Raw genomic sequence first — 26,139 nt, 5'->3', positions numbered from 1 at the left:
CTCTCACCTTAGTTATTATATTCTGCCCTCCTAATCCTGCTGACTCTCTTCAAATGCTAACTTCAGAATGTTTTCACAAATCACAAATACAGCTTAAAATGTAAAGTGTTGTTGGAAAGCATCAAACAGTTCTCCTGAGGACTGCATCACCAGATACCATACTTACCATAAAATGCTTTTCTGCAGCTCTGCATGATATCCCTGGACCCAGCTGACAAAGTCTGATGTCTGCAGGAGGCTTTAAATGCCTTTACACTGCAATTTGCAATCCAAAAAGCTACTTACTTCATAACATCTAAAATGCTTACAGATCCTTTTTTCAGCATCTGAAAGTGAGCAAAGACTCATCCTTTCAGTGATGCATTCTTGCAAAAAAGTTTTACCACCCTGACCATGTTATATCTGAATGTCGTTAAAAAGTAATAGATAAAGCAGGGAATTGAACAAATTCCAGGTTTTAAAGAAATCTATATATAGATAACCAGGAAAAGTTCAGAAGTTCATCCTTATCAACAAGATACCACAAGCATGAGAAAATTGTTTCCTGTTCTGAGAAATCATTTCAGCTGTGGAGTACAATGAAGACACAGCATAGGCAATTAAAACGACAAAGACAATTTACTCACTGGCTCAAAAGGGATGGGAAAAGTCTTGGAAAAATCAATGTGAGGAAACAGTCTCCAGTCCCAAGATCCTGAGAGTGAACTGCACTTTAGAAATCAGAAGTTCTTGTTAAGTACTTAGGTAGCTCTTTTCACTGCAGTATAAAAATAGAAGGCTTCAAAATAGAAAAAAGAACAAATTCTCCTCTGTAGGTCCAGCCTGAAAAAGTGGTAAGCTTTGGTTCTAAATGTTTACCACTGATTCACAGATGAAATAAACTGTACTTTTGGAACCAGAGTCATCTCTGAAAGGGGGAATGCTGAGATCATGCTGCTTTCTTGTGGGAATGGGCTCTTTGGTCCAGCTCCTCAGAAAGGGTTTGACACAAAGTTCACTGAAGTCAGCATCTCTCCCTTATGTCAGATCCAGAGGATTTGTGCAAAGTGGTTTTCATCAACAGAGCAGCAACTCCACAACCAGGCAGGACAGAGTTGATGAGGGCAGTGTCAGTCATAAACACAACCCTGCAGTCTTAAAAAAATAATTTCAGATGTAAGTTAAGTATACACAGTTAGGAGAAAGAGTCCAACTTCATGTGACTGAAGATTTAAACCTGCCATCAAGGCTTACCTCCTGCTGTCTTGTTGCATCTGTGGCTGCCTCTTAACATTGGGAGAAAAAAAGGCAATAGAACCTTCAGTTCTTCCTGGGACCATGCTCAGCATGAGGGGACCCCTTTATAGACAGATAACAGCTCTCCAACATCCTGTTAGAGGAGACTTAAAGCTACTCAAGTTGCTGTGAGAAATATGCTGCTTCCCACACGGTGGCATCAGCCTACACCATGTGCTAATCACAGAACCAGAGGGGTCAGAAGGGACATCTGAAGATTGAGTCTCACCCCCTGCTAAAGCAGGTTCCCTACAGCAGGCCACACAGGAAAGCATCCTGGTGGGTTTTGTATATCCCCAGAGAACGAGACACCACAGCCTTTCTGGGCAGCCTGTTCAGTGCTCTGTCACTATCACAGTAAAGAGATTTTTTCTTCATGTTCATATGGAACTTCCTGTACTCCAGTTGGTGCCTGTTGCTCCCAGTTCTGTAGCTGGCCACCTCAGCATTCATGCTGAGGTTGGCTCCCAGTACTAATTTCCAGTAGTCTAGCTCAGGAGGTAGAAATTCATTAAGTTAGCTTTTCACCATGTATGGTTTGTGTTTTCTTGTTTACATTACGCTTTGCCTTCACAGGGACAAGGAGAGTCAATTAAAGTCACTGTTCTTAAAAGACAGAGTCTGCATGGGTTTCCAACACTAACAGAATGACTTGTATCCAAAATAAAACTGTTAAATGAAATTAGGAAAAAATACTTCACATTTGTAGCAGCAGCATAACTATTGACAGTGGCTTAAATGCCCTGTTCCACATTCTGAAAAATGAACTTAGAACCTCCAGTGCATAACCTTACCTCTATGAAAATTCTCATTTGCCACCCTAAATGGCACAAATAAGCATATGCAAACTACATCTTCCGTACTTCGGTTATTTTTAACCCTACGAAAAATGCAGAGTTAAGGTCTTTCAAGTCAAGGGCACACTGCTGACTTCTGAAGAAATAACTGTGCCTGCATTTCCACGTGGCACAGGATGGGGGAGGACTGTGGACACAGCAGCACACATCCATCACTTCAAGGTGTTGGGCACCGCTGCTTCATCCTGTTCTGGATACATTCATTGGTATTAACCAGAAGCTCAACAGCAAGGGAGAAAATACATCTGTTTCCCAGAAAAGCTTTGAATAAACCCCCAAATTCTATGTTTTCCCTGGGGTAAAGGAGCAGTAAGTTCATGAGAAGTCCCCAAATGTGCCTCATGTCTTTACAGGACAGGAAATCTAGTTAGATACAAATGCTGACTCTCTTGTACACTCAATCCAATGTTTCAGGTCATGTAACAGGCATCTCACAGCTTAGTACTACACTCATTTTCACAGGACAAACCACAGCAATACTTCTTAACCACAATTAATCCCATCCAAATGGGAATGTAATCTGTTTGAATAAATAAAAAGTAAAAAGAAGAGCAAAGCCAAAGAACAGTGAGCTTTACTCAGGGCGGTGTGTCATGGCTAGCTGAGTATCTAAAATTGTGGTTGCATCATTTATACTGCATACTCTAAAGAAGACAAACTATGCCTTCTATGACAACACATATGGATATCTTGTGATAAAGCCCATGGGCAGAACTGATTTTCTGCTGGCTAGGGAGTTCTCTCTGAAGTTACTGCATGCTTATTCCTTCTGTAATTGTATTCGCACAGATACACACGCTCCCATCATGAGTTTTTCCATCTTCTGCAGAATTACCCAGAGTCAGAACAACTGACCATGTGGCACATGGCCTGACTTCTAGCATAACGCATTATCCAGTGATGATCAAATACTGCATTTCTTCATGTTTTTTTAACATGATTGCTCAGGTTTTTTTAAATGGCTGTAGTAGAACATACAGTCATACTCCAACCATTGCTAAGCAGTTGTGTTTTATCTCTAGTTTTCAAACAACCAACCCTTTAATAGGTTGGAAAAGTACTGAGATGCCTCCCAGTACATCTTACAACAGATCTCTGTGCCGCATCCAAACTCCTTGTCTGCCTCCTGCTTGATGGCCTCACTTTACACACCAGCATCTCCTCAGGTGCTTTGGAGGAAGCTTCCCTAACCCTGTGACTTCAATCCTTTACCACATGTTTTAGTGCCCCTTTTTCTCCCTCCCTGTGAATACTGGTGAACTTGCTTGTATAACTGTTCATGCCTTCTCAGAAGAAGTTAAGTGGGAACACATGCATTTTTACTATTCTCCATCCTGTCACAAGAATCTAAATAGCCTGAGGGAAACTGTCCACAGCATTATCAGAATCACTTGTTTGCAGCTTGGCAAGGTTCACGCACTGGCAAGTTCTGGAGCTGTCTAACAGCACAATCTGGAAAGCAGTTCTTACCTCTGCATATTTGGGATAGGAACTCTTGGAGAAATCAAGAGAACTAGAAATATATATATAATTATATACATATATATATATTCTCTACCAGAACTGCTAAAGCATGCATCTTACTCTTTAAGCTATAAAATTGTAGTCTCATTTTTTCAGATCCTGATCTTGTGCAGCTTCACTTACAATTTCTCCAAATAATATCTAAAAGTCATTACAATAACTCATTAATTATGTAACCGTGTGAAAAGAATAGAGCCTCCCTTTTTATTCAGCAGCAATAAAGACACTCAGCAATAATATAGAGCCATTAGTGCTGCTCAAATTTATACAGGCCTCCAAATATGCCTGTAACCAAAGCCTCTTTCAAGTACAGCTGGGTTAAATAAACAAAGGCCGATCACGACTGCTGTAAGCAGCAGTACTCAGCTGAGCTCAGTTGTTGCCTATCCAAAGATCTTGCTGGATGAATATTCAAACAATGCATTCAGCCTCATGACCTTGGACTCTGTTAAAGAAAATTCCACGAGACCTCTGAGGTCTGATCCTCCATGACCTCTCTGGGAAGGGAATGTAGAGATTGATGACCTGAAGGCAAAATGCAACAGCCTAGAGGAAACAGAAACCACACTGAAGAAGAGCTGAGGAGAAGGTAAATAACTGCAAATGGCAATAAAACTTCGACGCATATCACAACCACAGCAGGGACAGGGGATGGGGAGGAGAAGAATATACAATCATAGTATCAAATGACAGCACATAATATGCGAGAGGAAAATTTTATTGAAAAGGGACACCCAAACAGCAGGCACACTGTGAAATGCTGCTGCTGCAGCCAAATGGTTACAGAGCTACACTACAAAACAAGAGGCTACAGTATTGCTACAGAACTGCCTGACAGGCTGTGATGCTTAACACGTTGTTCATTACCTAGAAGAATGAAATACTAAGAAGATACTTTTTTTTTATGAACAACCAGAAGCACAAACTGCGCAAAGACCCTGCCTGAAACAAAGAAAATCTTTTTTTATTCTTTTTCAGTACCAGTGCTTACCTTAGCCCCTGACGGCACAACATCAAGAGGAGAAAATTCTCCTCCATTTTCAGGACCTCTTGCTCTCGGGCACAGGAGCGCTGAGTTCAGTGACATGCATACTCCTCTGTAGACATAGCATGACTGCACAGACGCCCAGGCTGTAGCTGTGCCCATGTGGCCCTGCTGCAGCCTCGGTCTTGCACTTCACTAAGCACAGAGTTAAGCCACAAACCCAAGGTAGAAACCTCCATGTCTCCTGAGCCAGCAAGCTCTCAGCATCACCTTCAAAATATACTCAGGAAAGACCTGTGAGCTACAGCCAAGCTCACACAGCTTTGCCCTGAGGGAGCACAGCATGGCTGGATCACACAGCTGGGAGTGGGTGGAGAGTGAGGAACTCATTTGGTGGATGAAATGGGGATCCCAGCCCATGCTTTCTGTCTCAGAAACCTCCCATTCCTGCCACTTCCTTGCTTCCTCCATGCCTGACCCAGATCTGAGCACACAAGTGTTTCAATGCCTCAAATTAAAAGCGTGACTAACAATTTAGTTCATAGAATCATAGAATGGCCAGAGTTGAAAAGGACCACAATGATCATCTAGTTTCAACCCCCCTGCTATGTGCAGGGTCCCCAACCACGAGACCAGGCTGCCCAGAGCCACATCCAGCCTGGCTTTGAATGCCTCCAGGGATGGGGCATCCACAGCCTTCTTGGGCAACCTGTTCCAGTGTGTCACCACCCTCTGTGTGAAAAACTTCCTCCTAATATCTAACCTAAACCTTCCCTGTCTCAGTTTAAATCCATTCCCCCTTGTCCTATCACTATCCACCCTTGTAAAAAGCCATCCCCCTCCTGTTTATACACTCCTTTCAAATACTGGTAGGCCACAGTGAGGTCTTCCCAGAGCCTTTTATTTTCCAAGCTAAACAAACCCAGTTCCCTCAACCTTTCTTCATAGGAGAGGTGCTGCAGCCCCCTCTATGTGAAAATTCTTACTCATTGTCATGTAAGGTTTCACAGCATATTAAAAGAATTAAAATTAATCAGTACACATCTGCTGATTAAGTTTACAAGAAAGCTGCACCGCTAAACTTGAGAACAAACTGCTTAAGAACCCAAAGGATGCATCACAGTGATAAGCCAGCAAAGTGGCTTGCTTGATCACAAACTATTTTGCTGTTAATGAAGACCATTTTCTTCAGATTGTTCCAGTTCACGAATGGGTTCACTTAAAGGCTGAGGAACAGAATGGAAGATTTTTTTTCCCCCCAAACCTACAAAACTTGGTAGAAGAGGCTAATAACTCACAGCTCTAAAATTCAAAAGAAATGGTAACGAAGAACAGTCCAGTTAGATACTTCCACAGCCCTACCTAAAGGCAATTTTCACGATTTCTAATAAATTGATGATTCCCTAAGTTGCAAATACAAAACACAGCTTGTCTTTAAGCATCCAGCTTACATAACATAGACCAAACATACAGCAGCACATTCTGCAGTTGATTTTCATCAGAAACTCAGTTCATGTGTTCCACGACTGCTCCAGAATGCAAACTGAAGCTCAACAAGTGCAGACAATCAGAGTTCTTTCCAAACATACAGTCCTGATCCTAATTACGATGCAAATTTTAATGCACAGTGTTAACCGATTATCTGACAATTCCCTTGATTTAAAGAGTAAAACGCGGTTTCACTCACTTTTCAGAGCTTCTCATAATGTAATGCAGTGTTATTAAGCAACTTAGTAATACTGATGTGAACTCTGCCTCTTTAACTGAGCTCTAGAAAGACATCACCACCACTGAAATATGACCATGTGCTAAAAAAGATACATAATTCACCATTGGACATACACTCTTTGCTAGAATTGCGTCAGGCTGAACAGCAGAAGAACCAAATTAAGGAAAATATTACACTGCCATTGACACTCAACATGAGAAATAGCTATCAATCAATACCAACTGATCTTGCAATTATACTATGAAATATTATCCAAAACAATTAGTAAGCAAGGAACTTGATTAAGTACAGCTTTAAAAAAAATCAGTGATTAAAGTAACTTTAGCTAATGACTCCTATCTGAAAACCCAAACACAATTTAAAAGGGTGCTGACAAAAATACAACTGTAGATTCAGACAAGCACCGGGCAAGTGGCACAAACTCTGCTATAGGCAGTACATGCCATCCCTAGAATCAGAGAATCACCAATGTTGGAAAAGACCTCCAAGATCATCCAGTTCAATCGTCCACCTACCACCAGTATTTCCCCACTAAACCATGTCCCTCTCTATAACATCTAAATGTTTCTTGGATACTTCCAGGGACTCAGCCACCTCCCTGGGAAGTCTGTTCCAGCACCTGGAACGTAATCCTGAAACAAAAAAAAAAAAACAACCATGATGCTAAAGCATCCAAGCATAAACCACAAATGAATGCATTAGTTCTTTCTAGTTTAGTGCAATTTACTCTTAAGGAAATGCTGGCTGCTATTCACACCTTTGTGTACACGTATATAAACTATATAGGTTTGGCAGTTTTCCCAGTAACTTCTTTTCTTCTCTTTTCCACAGCTAAAGGGCATTTTTGCTTGCCTGAATACCCCCAGCATATGCCTGCAACAACATCTACCTTAGCAGATAAGATGTAGCAAAGTCTGGATGTTTACCTACTTATAGCAGACCAAAAAAAAAAAAAAAAAGCTGTTTGCCAAGAGCCCTCAAAGAAGGCAGCTAGATTTCTTCTGTTGGTCTGTTCCCTACTCCAGGAGGCTGTTTTAGTGCAGGATTATATCACCCTAAAGAAATGAAACCCCTTCTGGAGAGTCATTAGTGAAAGCATTTTCACAAAGACAGCCAAGGCTCCAAAAGCCACCTGGGGACCCCTGGAAGTCTGCAAACGGAAATGGAGAAGAGTCAAGTACACCTTACCCAGCATTGTAATTAGTTCAGCAACTACAAGACATTTTGAGTCATCTCACTGGAGCAGAAACAAGATATGAAAGACATGAGAGCCCATATTTATGCAGATTCTGCTGAAGGAGGTGGAATTTCAGTCATTTCATTTGCAACTTGCCTTTACAAAGCCAAACAAAGCTTCAGACAACAACAAATGACCACAGTAACTCCACATTTCCACACATGTACAGAAATTTAACAAAAGTAATTGTTATTTTCCAACAATTCCCAGAATTTTAACATACTGATGAACCAGATAAAAGAAGAAAAACACAGAAGCCTTCCCTTACATTTGGCACTTGGCAACTGCAATCCCATATGACAAGCCACTTTACAAGAACACAGAATTTGTGAACACTGTACTTAAACTTTTGATGATAAATTTGTTTCTATAACTGACTCTAAAGTCAGGTGGGAAGCAGTTATTTATTTCCCTGAATTTTTGCTGCACGTTGTTGTTTTTTTTTTTGTTTTGCAGCTCTAAACATAAGAATATTCCTCCTGGAACAGATACACAATCACACGCCAAAATGAAAAGCACCTGCAAAAGTCATATGGAAACCAGTTACACGGTATTTTTCTCCTAGTAAACAGAAGAGCCTTGAGGATTTAAAAGATAGAACAAATCTAAATCTTCAGCTAAATGAGCTCCACTCTACAGAGTTCCACACTATGAAGCTCTTTTAGCTGAAGATTTAGATTAATGGAGCTCCTCTGCATCCTTAGGTCCCATGGATTCTTATCCCTATCCAGTGATTCGCATCAAGCCTGTTCTTCCCATTCCTTTACCTCTCTACTTTTACCTGAAGGGAAAGCAGATATAGATAAAAGAAGCAAGATTCACTTGGGGGGCTCCACAGCACACCCCTGTCCATAAAGTATATCAAGATGCACCATGCACATGTTGCAGTTCACCGGTCAATATTTGGAGAAGAGCAGATGGCGGCTAAAGTTCTTTTTCCATACACTAGAACAGCACTGGAAAGAAAGATCTGAAGCTAATTTACTAAACACAAGTTTAAAGAGGACTGTGGAGGAAAATATTATGAATGTTATGCTCTAGAGCTTCCTCAGATGTAAGGCCAATAATGGATCTTTATTTTTGTTATGTTTTCACACGTAGCATTCTGCCTGCCAAAGCCAAATGCGGGAAACATTTTGTCCTTCATTTGGAACACACACACTAATTATTCATGCACAAAACAACATGGGCACATATGAAAAAATATTCATGATTTTATATCAAGGTAGTTCTTTTAAATCTCGCCTTTTTACATGCATGTCTGTTTCAAATGTCAGCATCAAATTTATAGCAAAACATCCAAATGAGTGATGCCCTTCAATTCAAGGGACATTTCAAACTGTACATTCACACATATCAGGTTATACAGCGTCAAAATAAAGGCGCCAAACTAAATAAGATAAAAATCTTGGTGTGAATTTGTTCTACCCTATACATTCTGTCATTCAGATATGCATAAAATTGGTGCTTTTAAAACCAGTTTTCTCTTTTTTATTCTTCTTTCAGTAGGAGAGGTTGACACTATAAGATTACTTTCATACATCAAGACAAAGTAATTCACATCCTGTTGAATGCTCCTTCTAACATGGATCACATAACTTGTCAACTTCCAACATGGGAGCATCTAAGCAAAAAAAATCCATACACCACACAAAAATTATCAGAAATAATTTTTCTTGGATACTACGTTCTAACTGCATTCATCTTTTAATTCCTCATACGCAAACAGCATTATAGATGTACAATAATCATACACACTTGGCATTTCTCTCATTCAGTATGAGTAAGCATCAGATTAAGTTGTAAGGATGAACACGCTTCCTAAATAAGTTCTTTCATCTCCCATAATATGAATGAACATTTTTGTAAGGATCTCCCTGTGTCACTGAGTGTTCAGCCCTCTGAAGAACAAAAAACAGTGAAGTGAAAGAAGTCTCATAATTCAGTAAGACTGGGCACACAGAAAGTCTTGAAAGGAGGCAGAGCATGTCTTACATGCAAGGTTACTAGGAGAACCACACAGGGACAAACTGGTGACAGGCAAGGAATTGTACACAGAAGTACAACATAGCGGTGATTGATGGGACAGCTTGGAAAAATACTCACACCAGCAAAATATTTCCAGAAAGATGTTTAAAGAAATATAGTAAATATGAAACAGTGTCAAGTAAAAACAAATCAGGTCCTTATCTTACTGCCACAGTTGACACTGTATTACAGCTTCCCAGCAGGTGCTCATGTTAGATTAGGCATAGTAAGATCTAATAAATACAGTTCTCCCTACTATGGGAAGGCAAATTAACTGAAAAAATAAACGCCAATCACAGGCTGAAATAACTATAGTTAGAGTTGAGTGGAGACCTCAAAGTCCTGACAGACAGCATTGCACTATGTGATTTTTTTATTTAACATTAGTTTTCATTTTACTGAAATAAACACATATATTAAAATTGAGCCATGTGTTGTGATTCCTACAGATGAAAAGTTATACTTCTTCGGTCCCAAAAAAGGAACCAGGGTACCTTCTATTATTTCAGTATAAAAGACAGTATTTCCTTCTTGGCCAACCCTAATTTTGAGGCTGACTTGTTTGTGGCCCTTTTCCTGTTAGGAAGAACATAGTGTTTACACATCTGTTGAAACACTATACTCTTTGCAAAGAAATATTCAATTGATTCCATAAGATGTTGAGTCTTAAATAAGACTATCACTGATAAAGGAACTATGCCAATTAATACTGACACACTGCTTGATGAAGCTTCATGTTAGATAGTCATACCAATCTCGAGGTTTTGGGTTTTTTTTAAACAAAAAAAAAAACAAAAAAAACAAACAGCAGAACTTGCTACAAATGTTTCTGATTTTCGAGCTCTAAAGTTTAGCAGAGCCTAGTAAGGCACCATAAACATTTATTAATACTGCATGCAATCAGTTCTCTCCCACCATATCACAGAATTGTAGGGATTGGAGGGACCCCTAGAGATCATCGATTCCAACCCCAATCAAGAAGATTTCAAGCCCTCTTCCCAGTTTCAGAAATCAATAGGATTTCTGCCTCTTAAGAACAGCCAATTGTATTACTTTCCAATTGAAATTCTTATTTTTTCAAGTAGAGGCTCAATTTAGATGAAATTTATGTTTTAGTTAATTCTAAGATTCACCTGGATAAACTGCCATTTAAGGTGAGGAAATCACTTTAAACCTTACAGGTTAAATATTCACTGCATATCGCTCTTTCTATCCCATGTACGGGATCACACATCTGAGAAAGGGGAGTGTGTGGGTTGCAAAGAATTTGCTTTGATGGAAGGGCAGACAGACTGTGCAGGGCCACAAGCAGTACTGGAAAGATTTCTGTGTTCTTTCTCTCAACATAACAAGCTCCAAGCTGACACAGAAGGCATGATTGCACATGTCGCTTGGTCCCTTACCAAGTGCTTGTTCAGGTGAAGGTAAATCATTAGATCCCGCCTAGTAATGGCTAACTACCAGGGCAAGGCCTGCTGAAAAGCCACTGCTGCAGCAAGGCTGAAAGGCTGAACCCTGAACAAGAAGTGGCTGTTCTGCTCTCAACAACTCACACAAAGACTCAACCAAAACACAGAAATAACCATTTGCCAGGGCAAAAGATACAAACCAATTCATCTTCTCAAGTGACAAGGTCACCAAGAATTAAACCATCCTGAACTTGCATTGCCAAGGAAGATATCTGGCCTACTATGCTGAGAATAGGTATGAGGCTTCTAGCATTTTCATCACATTTTTTCCCCTCTTTTTTTTCCAGTACAGAGAAGCGACAGCTGCACAACCAATTTTTACTGGGGGGGGAAAAAAAAAAAAGTCTACCTTCCATCAAAGCAAATTCTCAGAGAAAAAATGTTTGGAGTAGGAAGGACAACACAGTTGTGGAAGGCAGCAGGATCAGGATCAGTAAGTCTAATGCAAACCTTGGCTGTAACATCCAGCAACCAGAAGCCATTAACCACTACACAAGGTGGAAGCTTGACAGTCCATCTCCAAACAGGTACTGAACTGAGAACATAAAAACATCCATCCAAAAGAAAGCATCACACTCCTGGTTGCCCCTCTCCTCCTGAAAAGGTTCAGCCATGCTCTGGCTGGTGCCCCTGAGGCAGGAACAGGTCTGCAGGTGACTAAGATCTGCAGAGCACTGTGGCAGAAGACCAGCTCACTCTTTTCACAGGGGAATTACAAAAAAAATGATTTAGGTTTACAGTTACCACAGGTGGCACAGCCTGGCTGGTAGAGTAAGAGGTCAGAAGTAGTTAAGCAGTACTATCAAATAGATAATAAACACAGGTGTGCCTGTTTGGGCAGCACCAGAGGAGGCTCAGCACAGCTGCTACACATAAATAGGTGGCAGGCATCGTGCCCAACCTCACCTGCAGCTTTGTTAGAGCACAAGCTCCAAAACTCAGTGTTTTCAGACAGCGTTGCAGAGCTAGGTTTCAAGGCAAACATATGTAAACACCTGTTAGGTGAGCGTTAATAATTCACAGCAAAATGCCAGCTCTTCATTAAGGCATTCAATGCATAAAGAAAACATTGCAAAAGGTACTTGGAATAAGCTGAATAACTTTCAGTCAAAAGGAATTACTACACCTGTACATCCTTTCTCTGCTCTTAAAAAAAAAACAAAAAACAAACAAACAAAAAAAAAAAACCCAGCATTGCTGCTGTCTAGAGTTTCACCTTCTGTACTTAAAACCATACATATTGCCTTCTTCCTTCCTGACAAAGCCATCTCTCTCTGCCAGCTGAAAATACCACAGATGGCACATGTTACCTGCAAGGGCAGTATGTCCTCCTGTCTGCTGCCAGGAGTCAGGGACTTGCCTGGCACATCCTGGGGAGGACACTTCAGCTGTCCCAGGCCAAGGGCTATGGGAGAGCCAGCTGCATTTCCCGCTGGGACACCATAGTCCACAGTGCATCCAGATGTACTCTCCAGCACACACAGCAAATCCTACATCTCTGCTGGCAACGTGGGGTCTGTCTGCTGCCCATGACCAGGAGTTAGAATAATGTATGCTTATATACAAATTTCCAACATGCTGTCTTTCAAATACAAAACCTAGCTAGAAGTCTCAGGCAGACTCCTATCTTCTTAATGGTTTTGGTATTCTCTTTTGTTGTCTTTCCAATGCAGTACTGCTGTATGTACACTCATCCAGAATGCTCTATGAATACTGCTTGGCTTCAACAATCTCTCCCTTTCCTGTATAGCTTTCCATTGAATCTCAGCCTGGTATTACATCAAACACATCCCTACCCCAACTAGTTCCATGCTTCCCATCTTTTTCAGTGACTGCCTACATTCATTCCATGTTAAATCTGGATATGTTAAACCGGGTAAAATCTGTTACCCGGTTTTGTGTTCTGAGAGCTTCATTCCTCCCCTCACATTTTGAAGAAATTCCCCTAACCATCTGCATAAGCAACCCTTTTTTTCCCCTTGACTTAAGACTCACAAATACTCACTAAAGGCAAAACATTCATTTTCTGAGGCCACTAAGTATCACCAAAAAAAGAAAAAGAAAAAAAAATCTTTGTGCACTTCCTGGTATGACTGTATCTGTCTGTCTTGTCTCTTAATTGCTTATATGCAATTCCTGCATTCTGTAAGTATTTTCATGAAGTTAGATACTCATACCCCTCAACCTGCTGCAATCAGAGAACAAAAACCAGATACTCTTATCCCTCAGCTTTACCTTCTTGTCTCTAATTTAGGTATAATCCCAGTTTAAAGCAGTTACCTAACAGCCAAATATAACATCAGCGGGCTGAGTTGTTTCCAGAAATAACTAACTGCATCCTCTCTCCCATCAGGGAAACACCCAGCAGCTCACCCAACCTTCTTTGTCCCACTGTCCTGCTTAGCAATGCTTTGTGGCACAGAGACCCAGCCCTCACCCAGGCACGTCTGTGCTCCTGAGAGATTAAGCATCAAATCCACAGGCTCGCCTGCAGTGCTGATTTTTTGAGCTTTGCCTCTTCCCCAAGCTCGGGCAGCTCCTAAGGAGCGAGAAATCACAGGCCTCCTGCTACTCTTCAGGGGAAAGAGAAAGCATAAGCTAGGCACACTGTAAATAAAGCATATATGCTTGCAGAGGTGGATGTATCCCCAGTTTGTAACAAGAGGGAAGAAGGAAAAAGACAAAAGTTTTATTAGTCTCTGCAGAAAGATCTGTAGCTGCTCCTTTTCTAAGCTGGGAAAATTCAGTTCTATCTCAGTGGTCATGAGAACAACCTCAACTCCCTTTGTTCAAATATTCCCTAAAAAGCCAGGAAGAACAAAAGCAAAGCCAGAAACAGAGTATTTCCAGAGTTGTCCTAATACAAAGCATGGGAAAAAATAATTCAAGTTCAGCGTGTTAGATCCTTCTCTACACATTGATGTTGTGCCAGTTGAACAAAGAAGGCATAAATCACCCATCCCTCCAGTTCTCTGCAGAAGGGAGGTGACCTTGCTTGGGAAACTATTCAGGAAGTGGTACTGGGGGCACCTCACACCGCCTGAATTGTTTGGTGTGGTCAGTGGTGCAGTGGCATACGCCACTGTACAGTTCCTGTGCTGGAATACAAAGCAACATTCCACTGAGTCACCACACAGAGAATTCAAACATGTCTGAGGAGCCTCAGCTGTGCCCACTATAGATTCTACCCACTCTGCTTTAGAGTACTCCATTCTCAGGAAGCCATCTCTTGTAGCAAGGAGATGTTTCCTGGCAGAAGAAAGAAAGAGATGGACAATAAAATGTTGACTTACTGTTGAGAGCTGTACACTGTGTGTTCCCCCATTCTCCCATCAGCTACACGCGATGCAGCTCTCCTGGGCAACTACCGCTTACAGAACATGCAATCACATAGAGATGTGGCTCACAAATGTGTTCAAAACCAAGCTGCATTATGGCTTGTAAAGCAAATAAGGACACTCCACCACCACACAAAATAATCACTGCAAACAAAACAAGCCACAGCAACACAAGCCACTTATCCCACAACATATATGATGCTTTCAACCCAAGCACAGTGCATCAGTACAACAGCTCCCTTGGCTGCACATCCACCTAAGCTCAGCATCCACGAGATCTTCCAGCCATCCTAACCCATCTTTCCCAAATCTTTTCTATCCTTCCCAGCACTGTTTTTCACTCTCTTTGTTTACAAAGGTAGGGCTATAAAATAAATTAGAATAATAATCTCTGGACTTGGGTGAGAAGTCCCAATACATTCCCCACAAGTTGCTTGTTCTGTGCCCTCAACAGGGCTCAGCTATTGCTTCTGCTGTACACCCTCAGTCCTGGAGGAAGATCTCTTGCTCCCCAGTACTTTATCACTGGCTCCAAGGAAAACACCAACCAGACTTCTTGCCTTTCTGCTGTATCTTCCCTAACTTTGGATTTTCTCTCAAGAGGGACCAACAAGAATGCCTCTCTGTAGCATCCTCTGTATCAGTCTTCCACACAAATCTTTCCTGCTCTCCTTGTGAGCATCACAACTAATTCATCCCTTCTGGCTTTGTTTTTATTTGCCCCAGATGCTGCCAACCATATTGCTCCTTTTCCCACTTCTTCCAGTCCATCTGTTAGAGTTCGATCCAGAATAAGAGGAGCTTCTGTTTTTCTACAAATGTTTTGGTCCTGTTTTAAATAAAACGCCCAGACACTAGCACAGCAATATGGTTATTAAGTGACCCAAAAGATTGCACTTCATGAAAGCAGTAAGGAATCCAAGAATATATAACTCTCTGTAGCACCCTCATTTTTTTCAGTTGCAATTCAAGTGATATCTTAAGACTGCTATCTTCAGCCCCAGAAAAGGCATACAGCTAAATGTCACATTGAATGCCAGAAAGTAGGAAGGAAGAAATAGTACAGGAAAAAGTAAGGATAAAAAGTACCTAGAGTGAAAACAATCTCAACCACTTTGGAGCTCAAGGTTGACTTTCCACAGTGATTCAGAAGCTCCTGATGCTCTCACTTATACAGACAACAGTGAGACCCACTCAGAGCATGCAAAGCAGCACAGCAACCCACCGGGACAAACATGGCAGGACTGAACACCCACCTCCCATCCCAGAGGGTCAAGCTGCATGGCAGGCACAGTGGTGATGCACAGAGCAGCTACACTGCACACCTGGGACCAGCGAAATACATGACAGAACAGAGAGGTGCAGGCTGGTAGCAGTCTGAGTTCTGCATTTCCCAGCTATAGTAGCACATCCATAGTAAACCTGTTTGCTAGCCTGAATGTTATCATACTTAGCTATGCACTTCTTATGCTGTTTAATTCTCCTCCTCATCTTTATTTCCTTCTATTTCAGCCATGCAGACATCACACACAGTCCCCATTTTTCTCCTTCAACTTTCTTACCCATTCTAGGAAAAAAAAGCATCCATAAGAACCAGAAAAAGTTACAACTCTAAGCCATCAGGGCTTTATGCTACTGTAGGCAGGATCCTTCTCTCAACCCACTTTCATACTTGGTGTCAGAAGCCTCACAAAGCCTCTGCCAGCTCAACCCAGGCTTACCAAAATCATTTTCCAAGAACAAGATGAGAAGATTCAGGAGAACAGGCGTAGACCAACATTTTTCAGAAGTTTGGAAAATCCCACCTCTGCATTGGAAACAGCAGCAAATTGTCCCCCGTAGTCCTTTCAAAAGCACCATGGAAGCATTTAGTTGAGCAAACCAAATTGGTACCAGCCTTTTCCAGGCTGCGTGGCCCCAACTGCCTACTCCAGTTTAGTTTAGCTTTGGCTGATCCCAGTTACATAACTGTGACCATAAGCTCCTTGGCCGTTGGGTCAGGATCAGGTTCAGATGCTGAAGACAATATAGGCATAAGCCTCCTCCTGCCACACTGATTTTCCTTTGAATCCATTGAAATCCCCAGCTCAAAGCTAAGCAGGATATTTACTTCCCCTTCTTTAGTTTTTTTTTCCTTCTTCTACTGATTCTCTCCCCAGAGTTTTTTATTTTTATAATGTGTTCAGGATAATGACAAAATGAAAGTTAGCAAAGTTAAATTGGCATGGATGATACCATACCATAATTTTACTAAATGCATTTAACTGAAATGTTTTAGGTAGCACATCATCTGGCCTGTCATGAGCATGCTAAGCTAACGCAAAGTAGGGTAGAAAAAAAAAGTGTGTTGCAGAATTCAGTATTTTAAAATCCAAAATAACTCGCAAAAGCAGACAGATCAATCTTGGAACAAGTGTCACATTGGAACAAGTGTCACATTATCCTGCCATTACACACTTTGAAAGCCGTGGGCTCCTCAATGTGCAAGCAAGCTTGATTAAATGGGCTGGCCGCAAACTGACCCAGGAACTCACCACTAAAGCTTCACTACCTGTTGCAATTGTAGCAAGTTCCTGCTGAAGTTCCGCTGTGGTTCTATCAAGATACATCTGCAAATCACTTGCACTTGAGAAGGTTTTTTTTCCGTATTTTTTTCCTTGCGCACAAAGCACTCTATCTCAGTGGCCCTACATTTGTCCTCCTATGTTAGCACCTCTGTCATACAATGCAGCCCTCACCCAGCTCTCCAGACGCAGGCTCACCAGGCCAATTCACCACTCTCAGTCAGCTAGTTATTTTTTTTGTTCCCTCAGCCCAATCTGAAGGGCTCTCGCTCGCCTCATCACATACATACCCTCCACCATTCACTAACTTATCTAGCTGGTCTTCCTCTGATCCATTCTTATGCAGTTCACAACAACTGAGAAATGCATGCTTATTCACACTGTCTCTGTTGAGGCCAGGTTTATGAAGCAAAAAGTCTTTATCGGAGCCCTGAGACTGCAAGTGGAGAAAGGAAGGAAGAAGTCTACATTGTGCAGGGTGTACCACAGATTTTTCAAATATGCAATGTATTATTACTCATTATTCTATTTGAAGTTTTTTTAAAACTCTCAACACAGGTTGACTGCTAACTACATCCCATTCCCTTCATGAATACAGAAGTAAGGCACATTATTTCTAAAGGGAAAAACAACAACAACAAAAAAAAAAACACAAAAAAACAAAGCTTCTAATTGTGTTTACTTAAGTAATTTGTTGCCTAATTCTCTCAGCTGGCTATGGTTTGGTACCTGCTCCCTGGAGCAGTCCACTTTGCACTGTAGTTTGCAAAGAAGCTCTCCCCCTCTGAAGATACAAGCCATACTCCCATGTGTGCTGCTACAAGAGCTGTCATTAGACACATGAGCACGTGCTTGAGGAACAGTAGTGGAGCAGTGAGCAAAAGGAACACCATATTTTGTCACCAGGAATGTTATGAAATAGCCACAAGAAAACTCAAGCATATTGTTCACATTTTGGATGTAGTAGATAGGGTCTAATTTTGGACCGTGAAAATGTAATCTATGCCAATCTCCGTTTTCCCCTTCCCTGCCCCTTTCAACTAACAGCCCTCTACCCCGCCATCCACACTAAATTAACAGCCAGCCACAGCTGACTTCCAAACAGGATGTTACAAAGATCTGGCCTTCCTATACACATATATACTTACAAAAGAAACTGTAGTAATGAGATTGAGACCAAATTATTGTTCAGCATCCTTTTAAAATCAAGAGCAGGGAAAAGAGAAGTGGGGGGAGAGGGGTTTTTTGTAATCTAAAAAAGAACAAATACAATATGTATGATGAGCACAACAAAATTTGAGAAGTTACAGCATTCTTTAGCATCCAGTTCTCCATTTTCATGCAAGTGTCGGCTTCTTCTTGAGCTTATTGTCACTGTACATAAAAACAGCTGTATCACTGCTAAGAGAAGATGGTGAGACCTCTTGGACAACTTGCCCAGAGACTCTATTGCACCTAGATTCTTATGGGAATACAATTCTGAAAGGTTTATTCAATAAATTAAAAGTAATACGTCCTACGGGAAGCAAAAGCCATAACAGAATGAAGTACATTTCCTGTAGGAGGAATATTTTTAGATTTCTAGAGAGAGGCAAATGAAAGCTGAACAAAGTACTGCCAACTGGTTTCTCACCAAATTACTCTCAGTAGGGTGCAACTCAACTAAAATTACCCTTTAGAGAAAAGAAAGAAAAAAAAAAGGAGAAGACTGTGCTCAAAAATGATATTGCTGTAATGCAGCAGTGGAAGAAAAGCAAAAAAAAAAACCCTTGAAAATAGCAAGGGAAAGGTTATTAGTCTTCTTATAAAGTCAATTATAGATGATCAATGGAGGTAGAGTCATATCATTGAAAATCAAATCCAGGGAGCCAGTCCTTTAGACAAGAATGATACTGTGCAAAAGTAGTCTTAATCACACCATACAAAATGAGTGTGTGCATTTGCAGCATGCCTTCCCAATTTATTCAATACAGTCTGAATCTTTCACTTGTTAGCAAAGTCTGTGTTATAGTCTGCACTTTGCTGAAAACCATTTTGCCCATTTATGAGACAAAACATTTGTGAGAACGTAAAGACTCATTAACATTTGGCCAATCCAAACAATACCTGGAGCTACACTAAAGCAGGTTTTAATACAGATTTCGGGTAATGAAAACAAACAAAAAAGATATGTTATCTTCCCTTTTATTGTTTGGCATGAATGTTGATCTGAAAATATATGTAACAAGGACAATGAGAAATGGATAAAAGGTACAGCCAATCTGAGCAGGTCGTCAGGGTGCATGGAACAAGAAATCATGAATGAGCAGGAAAAAAGGAGGCAAGCAAAATCTATCCAAGTCCCATCAGGTGCTCAGTGCTCACAGCATAGTGAGAGGTTCTGCACAGGACTGAGCACTCTTGCACATCCTTGCTAAGAACAATGCTCATAAATCTCACATTGACCTTAAACTGTCAAAAAGTCCTCATGGAGGAATACCATAAAGCTTTGCTTTGAGAAAATACAGAAAGAGCAGCAGCAACTGAGGAGATCCAGAAAATCTAGTTCTGGTCTCACGCCTTGGAAAGTTCATGCAAGCCATTCCCATTGCCAGAACTGTGAAAATGATGACCCAGGGATGACAGCCTTAGAGTGGATAACTGATGTTTCTATTTATGGGCCAGTGACACAGACCTGGCGTACATAGCTCCAAAAGCAAGAACAGGTAGTACTCAACACCTGATTCCAGCATGATGATGTGGTGAGCGCCAAGCACTAGAAGCTCCGTGCCAATAGCCAGAGTGGAACAGGTACAGAACCTTAAACAGGCAGTCTGTAAATACCTTGGAAAAACTGAAACTTGGCCAAAAAGCCTGGGTATACATCTCCATAGATATATAATATTCCTGAAGAATAAGAATAAATAAAAATAATTGAAACTATTTGTAACAGGCACCACTTAAAAACACGTGCAAAACAATAAAGAGGAAATTTTAAAGAGAAATGAACTGAATTAAATTCCTATGACTGAGTGATAGATAACTACACTCTTTGCTCCCTACCTGATATTCTGTTTCAACTAGTAGTATGCATACAAAGTAAGGCACACACATAAGTACTCTGTTAGACTTAAGTGAGAGTAAGAGAGCAAGACTTTGCAAAATTGGATGATGAATATCAGGATCAACTTCTGATGAGGTCTGAATCTTGCCCTTATCTCTCTGTTGCTCCCTTCTGATTTTCCAAAGGTAGATGGAATATTTGGCCTCGTCTTCCACCACCCAAATTACAAACTTCACTCAAACTCCTGAGGAATCCAGGATGTTCAACATATACAGTTTAGAACAGCTTAATTCCAGTGATCCTCACGTTCCCAAACACTCTCATGCTCTCATCACAAAGCCAGAAAATTAAATAGGTGCACCTTCATATTTAATATGGCAGTATTGTTATTACAGTTTTAATTTTCACTACCTTTTCATATTAACACATCCACTCTGCAGCTCTGATACTGATACGATCTAGTTTCTGCCACACCAGAACAAGTATTCAGCCCTGCTTGCTCAGGGCTGGTTTTCATCACCATACTCACATCTGGAAGGACAAAGCCAGATGCTTGACGCTGCTGTGCTGAAACCACCACCATGACACAGAAGAGTGAAGGGTGACCCCTGCAAAGCTCTCCACCTGCAGCTGCCTCAGCTGCAGCACCCATCATACAGGACAGCCTGCACAGCTCCATATGCATCAGCTCCGTCATGAAGTCAAGACAGAGGTCTGAGTTGTTGGTATTTTAGAAGCTGCTCAAGATTACTTTTCAGACTAATTTCTATTATTTCCACAAGTTCCTTTCCCATTACTCAAGCAATGCACACGTGGTGACAGTTCTGTCTGTCCTAGCTGTCAGTTCCCACATTCTCACCAAATGTCCTCAGACGTAATTTAGTTGGGAATGGAAAGAGTACATTTGCCAACTCAGAAATGTTGAATATATTTAGTTACTTCTCATGGCATTCCTCTTCATACAAGACCCACAATACGTCCGCCCGCCAAATTTGGCAGCTGTAAAACTCCGACAACACTGAGCAGGATGGACTTAGGCTGGATTTAATCTGTTGCATCTAGTGGTTTAGGGTGTCTTACAGAAGAAAGCAAAGCAAACAGTTCAGTGGTCAATATCAGCAGATGAAGTCTTTTACTTTAAAAAAACAAAAACCCTCCAACTCACTAAATAGCCTGTCCTCAAAGGGAAAAATGCAGGTTACCAATTTTGGGGGTGGAGAATTGTCCGGTGTTTCACATGTTTGATGGAAGACCAATAAAACAAGGTGTCAAAATCCCTTTAAATGTACCAGATTCCCATTTTGCCCCCTGGACAGTTAATGAGGGCTCTACACAGGGATTAGTTCAAACCCCTCTTCCATCCCTACAGAAAAATGTCTGGATTAGGTCTGAAGGTGCTTAAGGCTAAGTACATGGAATTGACACTGAGCTCTCCTTTAACCAGCTACATATCACCTCAGAGACCATAATGGCAAACAGATCAGCTAGTGCTGATAACGATTTAATTTATTCCATGTGATTCCTCTCCAAGGACAAATATTCCAGCTGATGGGGAAGCAATTCCAGAGCATCTCACCATAGCAAGCCACACAACACACACAGGGAAAAGCAGAAACAATGAAGTGAAAAACACAAGGCTAATGGTACTCTAAAGATATAGCCTGGATAGACTACGGCAATTGAACACCAATAAATATGAGTTGTCACAAAAGAATAAAGGCTGAGGAGGCTTTCCATTAAAATAATTCTATAAATACTGTTAAACTAATGAACAGCAGACTGCCTTCCTTCTCTCTTGGCTGTAGGCAGCCTACACATTTCAGAACAGATACCAAACGTTGCTCATGAGTCAAAGGAAAGACCCTCTTTCCTTCAAGTGGACCATGAACAGGTTCTGCTCCTGCAAAGATGACTGTGATCAGCCCTTTCTTTCTGCAAAACAACTTGTCCCACTAATTTCAAAGAAAAATATCCACCTGAAGCACACAGAGACATGTATGTGTGAAAATGCGGCCTCTCAATTCATCAGCTTGAGTAGCAAGCTCAAGATTGTTTCAAGAATTTTGATCTGCACTTTTTCTGTGGAGTTTCTCATGTATGTCCTTCCACCAGCATAGTTTTGAAGCAAATGCTGGATGTGAAATTGGAAAGGAGCAGGGGAAAAGAGCTGAGTGAGCTACTTGCGGTGACATGGAAAACAATGATGCTCAGGGGGAAATTTTGGCAAGAGAGGAGATATGCAAAGAGGGAGCCTGAGTTGGCCTTCCCAATGGATTTAAACTTTCATTCTGAAAATAATGAGTGGATTTAAGGGAGCTGACCTCCCAAAGAGTCTATTAGCTGAAACTGGTTATAAGTGACCTATGCTCTACTACCATGCTTTAAATTACCACTCCATAAGACCCAACCAGAAGTTACGTAGTAACTCAAAGTTGTGCTGTTAAGCTAACTTTGCAGGTAGGTAGCTTTGACCCATGCCATCAGCTGGGAGACACAGGGGCTCACCTGGTCAGCAAGACATTGCTGAGTTACATTCATATCATTAGCTATCATTTTCCTTTCCTATCCTCAGGACAGAAAAATAGGCAGAAGGCTGAATGAGCCTCCACACGGAGCTACTGCTGCTGAGCTCCGCTGGGCTTCTCACACAGGGAGAGCTGTGAAACACTGCATCCTTCACTTGTACAATGCTGCATGCATGGCTGAGCATCCATATGTGATCATGTGTTTGCAGAAGCAAAGCCATAAGGTAACTGTCCATATTTTTATCACGTTTTTCCATGATATCTAGTATGCTTAAACAGTCACTTAACCTTATAAAACATTTAATGAATGAAAACATAATAACTGTAATAGATTTAATTTTGTAAGCAAAAGAAGATATTTTCCTCAAGGAAAATGTCTTAAAAGTACAGCTGAAATCTGATGGGAATTGAGGATAAATGCTCTTCTCCTGATAAAAATCCCCTGCAGCTTTACCCTACAATTTACTGAAAGCACTGGTAACTGTAATCTCCATGTTCAAGAGAACCAGGAACAGGAGGCATCGTTTTGCCATAGCAAGGGTGAAGCCCCACAAATAGAGAACTGTTTAGCTCCTAAAAGCTGCACATCTCCTTTTCAGTGAAGTCAGCAGAGGAGTAATCAGCTAAATCCTTTAAGAACAATGCTATTTTATGGCAACACCAGAATGAATGCCCAGCATCAGGATGCATGCTTACAATGAGAAGGGAGAGAGCAATCAGAAATATTTTGGTGAAATTTCTCTTTAACATACAGATTGAAGTCATTTTTACCTGTTATCACCGAGAGTTACAGCTTAGTTAATATTTGAGTAACAAATCGAAACCTAAGCCCAGCAGGTCCTGAGAGGACACTGCTGTGATGGTGACAGCAGTAACACTGAGTGACAATGCTGCTTCACTGAAGGCCCACAGACAGGTCACAAACGTTGGCACTCACCACTCCTTGCAGCACTCAGCTCAAAGCCACTCTCCTGCAGTGGAATTCTGTGCATTTTTCTTCTAACTTAGAGCTGATCAATTTTTTACACTGCACTTACACAGAGCTATCAATTACTGCAAACACCTTGCTTTGGTTGTATAAAGGATACTTTCAAAATATAAGATCACACTCTATTAGTGTAAACCTCCATTTGTTACGGGATGAAGGATACTCAGCTGGGTTCAAGGAAACACCTTCCCAAGCAGCTACAGATGCAGCTACAAATCATGCTGTGATTAAACACAATCACTCTGGGATCTCTAAGGTTGGAAAAGATCATTAAGGTAATCTCGTCCAGCCATCATCCCATCACACCATGCCCACAAATCACATCCCTCAGTGCCACATCCACACAGTTCCTGAACACCTCCGCAGACGGTGACACCACCACCTCCCTGGGCAGCCTGTGCCACTGCCTCACTGCTCTTTCTGTGAAGAAATGTTTCCTGATGTCCAACCTGAAGCTACTCTGGCACAACTTGAGTCCATTCCCTCTCATCCTATTGCTGTTACTTGAGAAAAGAGACCCAGGTACAACCTCCTTTCAGGTTGGCACGTGACATCTTTGCATGGAAGCAGGAAGAGAGAACTGCTCGCACCCTTTGAGATTGTGTTCAAACATTTTGGATTCAGGAAATTCCACACAGGAAAGTTCATGCTGTTGACACTTCTTGATGACCCTTGCCCAGCCCTATGGGGTACCTGGGCACCTCAGCCTTGCAAGCACCTCATGCCATCGCCCACTGCTCACCACGCAAAACAAAGCTATTGAGAAGCAGCGCTGTGTTCCTTGAATGTATCTGTGCCTATGGCACCGTGTCGGCAGCCCAGTGCTGAAATCACCCAAGTGAAAGGAGTCGATATTTGCATCGCTCAGCTGGGTTTGTCTCGGAATACGATTGCTCCTCGCGCGGTTCTTGACACACGCGAGGCATCAAATAAAGCAGGGCTTTCAAAGGAACTCCTCTATCTTTCCGAGAGGTGCGAAGCCAGGACGGGATCGCACGAAGCTTACGGAGGGCGCTCCAAACGCACCGCTCGCCGCTGCAACCCCGACGGCGCCGCGGACTCGCGCGGGGCGGACGCGTGTGGGGCGGCCCCGCGGGGCGGGCGGGGGTCGCGGCGGGGCGGGCCTACCTCGGACTTGCGCACGAAGTAGGCGGCGGGGCGCGAGCCGGGTGGCGAGGGCTGTCCCTTGCGTTGCTGCAGCCAGCGGCGGGGCGACGAGAAGATGCTGTTGGCGGCGGCGGGGCCGCTGAGCGCCGAGGCCGAGGGAGCGCGCGGCAGGAAGGGCGGTTCGCGGCCGGGGCTGCGCTTGCCGCGGGGGCTGCCGCCGTCGAAAAGCGCGATGCCCGGCGGCGAGCGTTCCAGGGGGGAGCTGGGCGTGGAGGCGGAGGAGCCCCGGGGGGCGCGGGGCTCCCACGGGGGGCTGCCGGCGGCCCTCGCCCGGGGCACCCGGCCCGCGCCCTCGCCCTCCTCCCGGCCGCCGCCGATGATGGCGGGGTCGAGGCTGCGCGTCTGGCGGAGCCTCCGCTTCGAGAGGCTCTTGGCGGCGGCGGGGGCGGCCGCGGCCGGGGAGGAGCAGGAGAAGACGCTGCTCAGCAGGCTCTGCGCCGACATCGCGGCGGCCGCTGCCCCGGACGCGGCGGGGACGGGCGGGGGTCCCGGGAGCCCCGGGTCCGCGCTCAGCCCCCGGCGGCGCGGTCCGACGGCGGCGGCGGCGGGCTCATGGCGGCGGCGTCCGCGCCGGGGCTGCTCCTGGGCTGCCGCCGCAGCCGCGGTCCCTTTGCTGGGAGAGGAGGGAGCAAAAAAAAAAAAAAAAAAAAAGTTACGAGAGAAAAGGGGTGGGAAGGAGGCAGCCCCGGAGCCTTTATCTCAGCCCGCCGCTGCCCGCCAGAGTCACTCCCCCCGAGGCCGCGACGCGCTCTGGACCGCTCGCCGCCTCTCGGGTCCCGCCCGGCGCGGGGTCCCGTCCCGGGGAGTCCACATCGGGGCGGCGGCTCCCGCGTTGCTCCCCGCCTTCGCGCTCCCGAGAGAGCCCCGCAGAGCGCGGTGGAGAGCCGGAGACCCCGGGAGCGGTGTGCGCCTGGAGGGCTGCTGATCCGCCGTCGGTCCCGACCCGCGCAGACATTCAGGCCCTCGCCTCCCATCCTGTGCCACATTGCTCTCATTTATCTGACCCCTACTAGCACCTGCTTGAGTGCACACTGTGCCACGTCCGTCTGACAGCCTGCACAGAGCAACACAGAGCTGTGTGGACGTCAGCGCCCCAGCAGCACCAGTAACCCCAACCCCGTAACCCTTCTGCCAGAGAGATCACAGCAGCAGTGAAAAGCAGTGAATGAAGCTAAGCCTCTTCAGAATAAATAAACCTGTCTTGTCCTCTGTAGAGACTTTCCCTGCTCTTTCTCCAAGCACAGACAAGGAAACTTTTAATGGGAGAAAGGAAGAAACTTACGAAAGCCAAAAATGTGAAGATGTGTGCAAAAATGTGTTCAATCAAAGGTCATCAGCACCCCCCTCCTTTCCCCCCCTTTTCTCTCCTCCCTTTCCCCCCCCCTCCCCTCCTCCCCAGCAGTGCAGGAA

The 26,139-nt window shown here is 43.2% G+C and overlaps 1 protein-coding gene across 1 annotated transcript in view; it reads right to left on the bottom strand.

Annotated features, from left to right (window-relative positions):
• ARHGAP6 (Rho GTPase activating protein 6) overlaps window positions 1–24,759 on the bottom strand; it is a 299,714-nt gene extending 274,955 nt beyond the window's left edge. Inside the window, exon 1 of the mRNA XM_042810524.1 lies at window positions 24,691–24,759. The gene's annotated coding sequence lies outside the window, so the exon portion shown is untranslated. The remainder of the gene's footprint in view (window positions 1–24,690) is intronic.
• Window positions 24,760–26,139: the final 1,380 nt, after the last annotated feature.

This window comes from Centrocercus urophasianus, unplaced genomic scaffold (assembly GCF_019232065.1).
Source record: "Centrocercus urophasianus isolate 14NV4802_14NV808 unplaced genomic scaffold, USGS_Curo_1.0 seq_12, whole genome shotgun sequence".
NCBI lineage: Eukaryota > Metazoa > Chordata > Aves > Galliformes > Phasianidae > Centrocercus > Centrocercus urophasianus.
The sequence above is the reverse complement of the archived record's forward strand: the minus strand, read 5'-3'. Positions and strand labels throughout refer to the sequence as shown.